The 8277-nt window shown below is 34.6% G+C and overlaps 1 non-coding gene across 1 annotated transcript; it reads right to left on the bottom strand.

Annotated features, from left to right (window-relative positions):
• Window positions 1-6405: 6405 nt before the first annotated feature.
• Window positions 6406-6512, bottom strand: LOC119623969 (U6 spliceosomal RNA). Its single transcript, XR_005240071.1, has one exon. It is a non-coding gene; the product is annotated as a U6 spliceosomal RNA (small nuclear RNA).
• Window positions 6513-8277: the final 1765 nt, after the last annotated feature.

Raw genomic sequence — 8277 nt, 5'->3', positions numbered from 1 at the left:
CTGTCTATTAACACTGATAAGAGAATGCTTTCAGTAAAAATTTGAAATAGGTTCTTGATTATTCCTTTTTAATACAAATAATTAATGGAGCAATTTAAAAAGTTTAGTCTTTTGTGATGTAAACACTCTGCAATAATTTTATTTCAATGCTGTTTGTAAAGACCATCTAGTGTCCTAGGTAGATCAGATAACTGTTTAGACATAAGCTCTCACTGACTCTAAGATTTTATAATAAGTTTTGTTGAGGACAAGGTCCACCTGGTCAGTACTACAGTGTTAGTTCTCTGACGGGGACCTTCCCTTGTTTTGAGAGCAATGGAAAAGGAATATTTGTTCAGTTCCAACAGACTTAACATGTAGTCTATTTCTGGCTTTGTGGTCAGGGCCTGTCCCTGTTTCTTCTGTAAATGTCACACGAATCTGTGTACCTAAAGTTTTCTTCATTTCTTCCCACTTTATAATAGACTAAAGAAATATTTGGATAAAATATTCACATTTATTTTATTAATCTTTAACGTCTAACCAAACTTTACAAAACTATTTTCAGCATAACAGATTCTTGTTTTCACAGTTTTTGATTCATCAAATATAATTGTATAATTATACAGTTGCTACACGATAAAATGCTAATTTTCTTTAGTTTGCATAAATTATTTTAATGAAGAGGTAAAGTTTCAAAGACTCAGTAATATATTTATTTTTATAAAAGTAGATATAGTAATTTCTTACTAAAATTGTTTTTGTAATCATCATAATAGCTATTTTTAACAGATTATATCCCAGACTGTATACTGTGTGTTTTATACTGATCTTATTTAATTCTTATAATAAATCTGCAAATTATCGTCACCAGAAATAAAAATATTCTAATATTTTAAAGAGACAGATTAACGTGTTCTCATATAGAGTTTATATATGATAAGTTCACTATATTTATTTATAAGCCAATAAACCATATTTTATTTGTATTATTTGTTTTAGAAAGAAGAAACCATAAATAAAACATAATTGTTATCATTTACTATTAAATGACTAGTCAGATTATACTGTTAACTCATTTAATACCTTTTTTTTTTTTTTTTTTTTTGAGACAGAGTCTCACTCTGTCGCCCAGGCTGGAGTACAGTGGCGCGATCTCGGCTTACTGCAAGCTCCGCCTCCCAGGTTCACGCCATTCTCCTGCCTCAGCCTCCTGAGTAACTGGGACTCAGGCGCCCACCACCATTCCCAGCTAATTTTGTTTTTGTATTTTTAGTGGAGACGGAGTTTCACTGTGTTAGCCAGGATGGTCTAATAGCATTTTTAAAAACTTAAATGAGTCATTACCTTCTTCAGAGACAGCTCTAATCATAAGTTTATTTATTTATTTATTTATTTTGCCACAATGAACCTAATGCCTATAATAAAGGGAACAGGTTTTCCAATTTTAAGAGTTATCATCACCCCCAAGGAAAAATTCTTGGAGTTAGGTGACTTTTAAAATTTTAAACCCTTGAAATAAATACAAAGAATATGGTAGTACCCCTTTTCCTGAATTACTGAACTACCAAACCTGTGCTATATGATATGTAAACAATTTTTGAATAAACACACATTTGTGTATGTGTACACAAAACCCTTAATGGCAATAAAGTGCTTATTTAAACTCATGAAAGTGGCACTTAAACTAGGAAGTTATTTGTCACTCTTTCAGTTTTTGAATGAGTACAGAGAATAAATTTATTGTCCATCAAATGTGGTTTGCATTGTAATAATATAGTTATTATCTTACACCATAATGTGCTGAAGAAAATATTGAGAATGACAGTCAGAATATTTTATAGAAGTCTAGGATTTTGAAGGATTTCTGAATTCAAATCCCAAATCTTGCAACTGGCCAGGTAGTATTAACTAAATATTACTGACTCAGTATAAAAGTGAAAACTGAAAAATGCTAAATATAGAATTAAATGGATAATATATAACCTATTTTTAGATAAATCTACTTGATAGGTGTCTAAATAAATTATAACCCATTTAGGACCTACTTAATATATTCATTAGGGTGAATTTGTTTATTATCCATGATATCTGATTCAGAAATCATTCTTATCCTCATCCATGGCATCTTACAGCTACACTAAAGCAATTTCTTGCTTATAGATCAGGTTGCTTGGATGGACTAAGAACTCCTTGTAAGCAGCAACTTTCTTAATCATTTTGGTCCTGTGAGCACTTTTTTGGTAGCATTTACAAGTGCTCAATAACTGTTTCTTGGCTTTAATAAAAAAGCCTCAACTAATTATTCAGTGGTTTGAAACTCCTAGGCAGAGAGTTTAAAAACCCTTTAAAACTTCAGGAACTTTCTAAGAAACAACCAGAGGAGCAATCCCAACCAAACCAAATAAAATCAGAACATCTGTGTTCTATTATAATTTATTCCCAGAAAAATGGCTGCCTCATCTGTCCTGAATATAAAGGGGTCTCCCGGCTGGTTCTTTACATAATTAAAAAGTTCTACTTCTAGATGACCTGAAGGGAAGGTCAGTAGAGTTGATGAGGTTATTTTAAGACATGTTAATATAAAATAATTTGGAAATATTCAGAAGAAGATGACAAGGTCAATCCCAAGTTGTAGAGGAGAGGACTGGGTTGGACATTCAGATTGCATTATTACATGAGCTTTAAATGTCTTGTTAGTACTATTAAAATTTTTTATGTGTTAAAAAAAATTATGTGTTTTGGTAGATTTGCCTACAATATATTATCACTATAACTAGTATATTTATTCAATTGATTTCCAAGTGCAAATAGTGATAACACAGCCATTTTCTCAGGGATAAACATATTATTTAAAGAACATACACCTTAACCTAATCATTTGAGTTACTCGTTACTCATGAATTCCTATTACTTGTTATGTTGAATATAAATTTTCATAGATGAAAACTCTTACATAGTTTAAGTTCCTAAAAGTACAAGTGCATAATTCTCCACCAGAGAATGAAAACATTGCTATACAAAATCTATCTGTCCTTTAGTCTTAGATGAACAGAAGCAATTACCTGTGTGCAGAATAGACAAGGAGATTCAATGGGCACCTCCTCCTGTGCAGCCCTCATGGGATTAAATTCATTGAATTGGTATTCATTGGATTTTTTCTAGGACTCTCTGAACATACCAAAATCCACAAGCTGTCAAATCCCTTTTAAGGGCATACCCAAGAGATATTGCTGGATTAGATCCAGGCCACCACAGTAAAGCAAATATCACAAATAAGTCACACAATTTTTTTGTTTCCTAATGTGTATAAAAGTTATATTTATACTATACCATAATCTATTAAGTGTACAATAGAATTAGGTTTAAAAAAGCAAAGTACAGGCCGCCACGGTGGCTCATGCCTGTAATCCCAGCACTTTGGGAGGCCAAGGTGGGCAGATCACGAGGTCAGGAGATCGAGACCATCCTGGCTAACACGGTGAAACCCCGTTTCTATTAAAAATAGAAAAAAGTAGTAGGGCGTGGTGGCGGGCACCTGTAGTCCCAGCTACTTGGGGCAGGAGAATGGCGTGAACCCGGGAGGCAGAGCTTGCAGTGAGCCGAGATCGCGCCACTGCACTCCAGCCTGGGCGACGGAGCGAGACTCCGTCTCAAAAAAAAGAACAAATCTAAATTTAAGAATTCTTTATTGATAAAAATGCTAATGATCATTTGAGCTTTCAGCAAGTCATAATTGTTTTGCTGGTGGAGGGTCTTCCTTTGATATTAATGGCTGCTGACTGATGAGGGCAGTGGTTGATGAAGGTTTGAATGGCTATGCCAATTTCTTGAAATGAAACAAAAGTGAAGTTTACCTCATTAATTGACTTGTCCTTGCAGAAGGATTTCTCTGTAGCATGTGATGTTGTTTGATTGCATTTTACCCATAATAAAACCTCTTTCCAAATTGGAGTTAATCCTCTCAAACCCTACAGTTTGCTTTATCAACTAAATTTATCTAATATTTTAAATCCTTTGTGGTCATTTCAACAATGTTCACAGCATCTTGACCTGGAGTAGATTTGATCTCAAGAAACCACCTTCTTGCTCTTCCATAGGAAACAACTCCTCATCCATTCAAGTTTTATCATGAGATTTTAGTTCAGTACCAACTTTGGTCTCCACTTCTAAGTCTAGTTGTCTTTTAATTTCTACCACATCTGCAGTTACTTACTTCACTGAAGTCTTAAACCTCTGAAAATAATCCATAAGAGTTGGAATAAACTTTTTCCAAACTTTTGTTAATGTTGGTGTTTTGGACTCCTGTCATGAATCATGAATTTTCTTAATGACATCTAGAATGGTGAATCCTTTCCAGAGGTTTTCAGTTTACTTAGGTCAGATTCATCAGAGTAATTACTGTCTATGGCAGCTATAGTTTACAAAATACATTTCTTAAATAAGAAGACCTGAAAGTCAAAATTACTCCTTTATCTATGGGCTACAGGATAGATGTTGTGTTAGTAGGCATGAAAACAACGTTCATCTCTTTGTATATCTCCATCAGTACTTTAGGTGACTAGGTACATTGTCAAGCAGCATTAATATTTTGAAAGAAATCTTTTTTCTTAGCAATAGATCTCAATCATAAGCTTAAAATATTCAGTAAATGATGCTATGAACTAATGTACTGTCATTTAGGATTTATTGTTTCATCTATAGAACAGAGTCAGAATAAACCACATAATTCTTAGGGGCTCTAGGATTTTTGAGTAAATGAGCATTGGCTTCAACTTCTAAACATCAGCTTCATTAACCCCTAAAAGAGAGTTGACTTGTCTTTTGAAGCTTTGAAGTCAAGTATTGACTTCTCTCTACCTATGAAAATTCTAGGTGGCATCTTCTTCTAATAGAAGCCTTTTTTTGTCTCCACTGAAAATTGTTTGTTTGTTTTGTATATTTTTTTTTTTTTTTTTTTTGAGATGGAGTTTCGCTCATGTTGCCCAGGCTGGAGTGCAATGGCACAATTGCGACTCACTGCAACCTCCGCCTCCCGGCTTCAAGCGATTCTCCTGCCTCAGCCTCCTCAGTAGCTGGGATTACAGGCGTGTGCCACCATGCCCACCTAATTTTTGTATTTTTAGTAGAGACAGGGTTTTGCCATGTTAGCCAGGCTGGTCTTGAACTCCTGAACTCAGGTGATACACTCACCTCCGCCTCCCAAAGTGCACCTTGCCTGGCCGGTTTTGTATAAATTTAAGGGATACAAGTGCAATTTTGTTACATGGCTATATTGTGTAGTTGTGAAGTGTGGGTGTTTAGTGTATCCATTATCCAGATAATGTACATTGTACTCATTAGGTAATTCCCATCATCCACCCCTCTTCCCACCCCGGCTTATCTGAGTCTCTAAGTCCATACATTATGTCCACATGTATACATTATTTAGTTTGCACTTATAAGTGAGAACATACAGTATTTTTTTTTCTTTCTCCTTCTGAGTTGTTTCACTTAAGATAATGGCTTCCAGTTCCATCCATGTTGCTTCAAATACATGCTTTAATTATTTTTAATGGTCGAATATTATTCTATTGTGTATATATACATTGTTTTTATCCAATCCTCCTCTGATGGTCACTTAGGTTGAATCCCAATCTCGGCTGTTATGAATAGTGCTGCAATAAACATATGAGTGCAGTAATCTTATTGATAGATATAATTATTCCTTTTCCTTTGGGTAGATACCCAACAGTGTGATTGCTAGATCAAATGGCAGCTCCATTTTTAGTTCTTTGATAAATCCCCATACTGTTTTAAATAGATGGTATGCCAATTTATATTCTCACCAACAGTGCACAAGCCTTCCCTTTTCTCTGCCTCCTCAACCACATTTGTTACTTTTTGTCTTTTCAAATAATAGCCATTCTAACTGGTGTAAGATGACATCCCACTGTGGCATTAATTTAAATTTCTCTGATGAATAACAATGTTTAGCATTTTTGTATGCTTGTTGGCTGCTAGTGTGAGGCATATCTATTGAAAATAAAAATTTGAAAATTTTCTATTTTTCAATAGATTTTTATACAAATAACCAACAAATGTATAAAAATTATGCTGCTTTTGAAAAATATATATTAGCATCTTCTGGCCACTCTTTAATGGGGTTATCTGTTTGTTGTTGAGTTGTTTGAGTTCCTTGTAAATTCTGGATACTAGTTCCCTGTCAGATGCATAGTTTACAAACATCCTCTCCCTTTGTGTAGGCTGTCTGTTCACTCTGTTGATTGGTTCTTTTGCTGTGCAGAAGCTTCTTAGTTTAATCAAGTACCATCTGACTATCTTGGTTTTTGTTGTTTTGCTTTTGAGATCCTGGTCATGAATTTTCTACCCAGACAAATGTCTAGAAGAGTCTTTCCTAGGCTTGCCTCTAGTATCTTTATAGCTAAAAATATGAAATACTTTATGAATTTGCATGACATCACTTAGCAGGGGCTATGCTAATTTTTTCTGTATCATTCCAGTTTCAGTATGTGTGCTGCTGAATCCAACACAAAATCTGTTGTTTAATGTAACTACTTTCATCAATAATCTTAGCTGGATCTTCTGGATAATGTGCTACATCATCTACATCAGCTCTTGCTGCTTGGTCTTTCAGTTTTATTTGTGAAGATGGCTTCTTTCCTTAAATCCCAAGAACCAACCTCTGCTAGTTTCCAACTTTTCTTCTGTAGCTTCCTCACCCCTCTCAGCCTTCATAGAATTGAAGAAAGTTAAGGTCTCACTCTGGATTCAACTTTAATTTAAGGGAATGTTGTGGCTAGTTTGATCTACCCACAGTAAGTAAACTTTCTTAATATCAGCAATAAGGCTGTTTCACTTCATCATTCCTGTGTTCACCGAAGTAGCACTTTTAATTTCCTTTAAGAACGTTTCCTTTGTACTCACAACTTGGCTAACTTGTACTCACAAGTCTAGTATAAGAGGCTTAGCTTTCAGCCTGTCTCAGCTTTTGGCATGCCTTCCTCACTAAGCTTATTTTATTTCTAGCTTTTGATTTAAATTGAGAGATGTGCAACTTTTCCTTTCACTTGAATACTTAGAGGCCATTGTAAGGTCGTTTTTTTTTTTTTTTTTTTTTTTTATCTCCAACTTTTATTTTAGGCTCAGTGGGTACATGTGCAGGTTTGTTACATGAGTAAATCGCATGTTGTGGGAGTTTGGTGTACAGATTATTTCATCACCCAGGTAGTAAGCATAGTACTTGGTAAGTAGTTTTTCAATCCTCATCCTCTTCCCAACCTCCATCCTTAAGTAGGCTCTGGGGTCTATTGTTCCTTTCTTCATGTCATGTGCACTCAATTTTTAGCTCCCATTTATAAGTGAGAACAGGTGGTTTTCTGCCGCTGTATTAGTTTGCTTCAGAAAATGCCCTCCATTTCCATCCATGTTGCAGCAACTTGTAGGTTTATGAATTGATATAATTTCACAATTGTTGTGTCTCAGGGAATAAGCAGGGCTGAGGAGATGAACAGGGATGATAGACTGGCCAGGCAGTGGAGTAGTCAAAACACACACAACATTTATTGATTAAGTTTGCTGTCTTATTAGGTGTAGTTTGTGGTGCACCAAAACAATTACAATAGTGACATTGAAGATCACTGATTACAGATCATCATAACAGATATAAAGATAATGAAACTGTTTGAAATATTGTGAGAATTAACAAAATATGTCACAGAGACAGGAAATGAGCACATAATGTTGGAAAAATGGTGCCGATAGTCTTACTCCACACAGGGTCACCACAAATCTTCAATTTGTAAAAAACAAACACAAAACAAAAAGACTCATAATATCTACAAAGTGTAATGAAGCAAAGCACCATAAAATGAGATATACCTATATAAAATGGTATAGTATTTGCATATAACTTATGCACATCTTCTTGTATAATTTAAGTCATCTCCAGATGACTTATAATACTTAATATAAAGTAAATGCCATATCAATCGTTAATATACCATACTGTATTGTTTTTTATTTATATTGTTTTTATTGCTTTATTGTTATTTTTATTGTTAATTTTGTCAAATATTTTTGATCTGTGGTTGGTTGAATCTGCAGATGCAGAAGCAGTAGATAGATATGGAGAGCAGCCTGTATATATGCTATGAGATAAGGGTCTAATTTCATTCTGTATGAGGATATCCAGTTTTCCCAGAAGCATTCATTGAAGAGACTGTCCTTTTCTCATTGTGTGTTCTTGGTACCTTTTCCAAAAGTAAAAGGATTGTAAATACGTGGGGTTATTTCTGG

Source organism: Chlorocebus sabaeus, chromosome 7 (assembly GCF_047675955.1).
Source record: "Chlorocebus sabaeus isolate Y175 chromosome 7, mChlSab1.0.hap1, whole genome shotgun sequence".
Lineage (NCBI taxonomy): Eukaryota > Metazoa > Chordata > Mammalia > Primates > Cercopithecidae > Chlorocebus > Chlorocebus sabaeus.
Note: the sequence above shows the minus strand (reverse complement) of the source record. Positions and strands in the feature narration are given on the sequence as shown.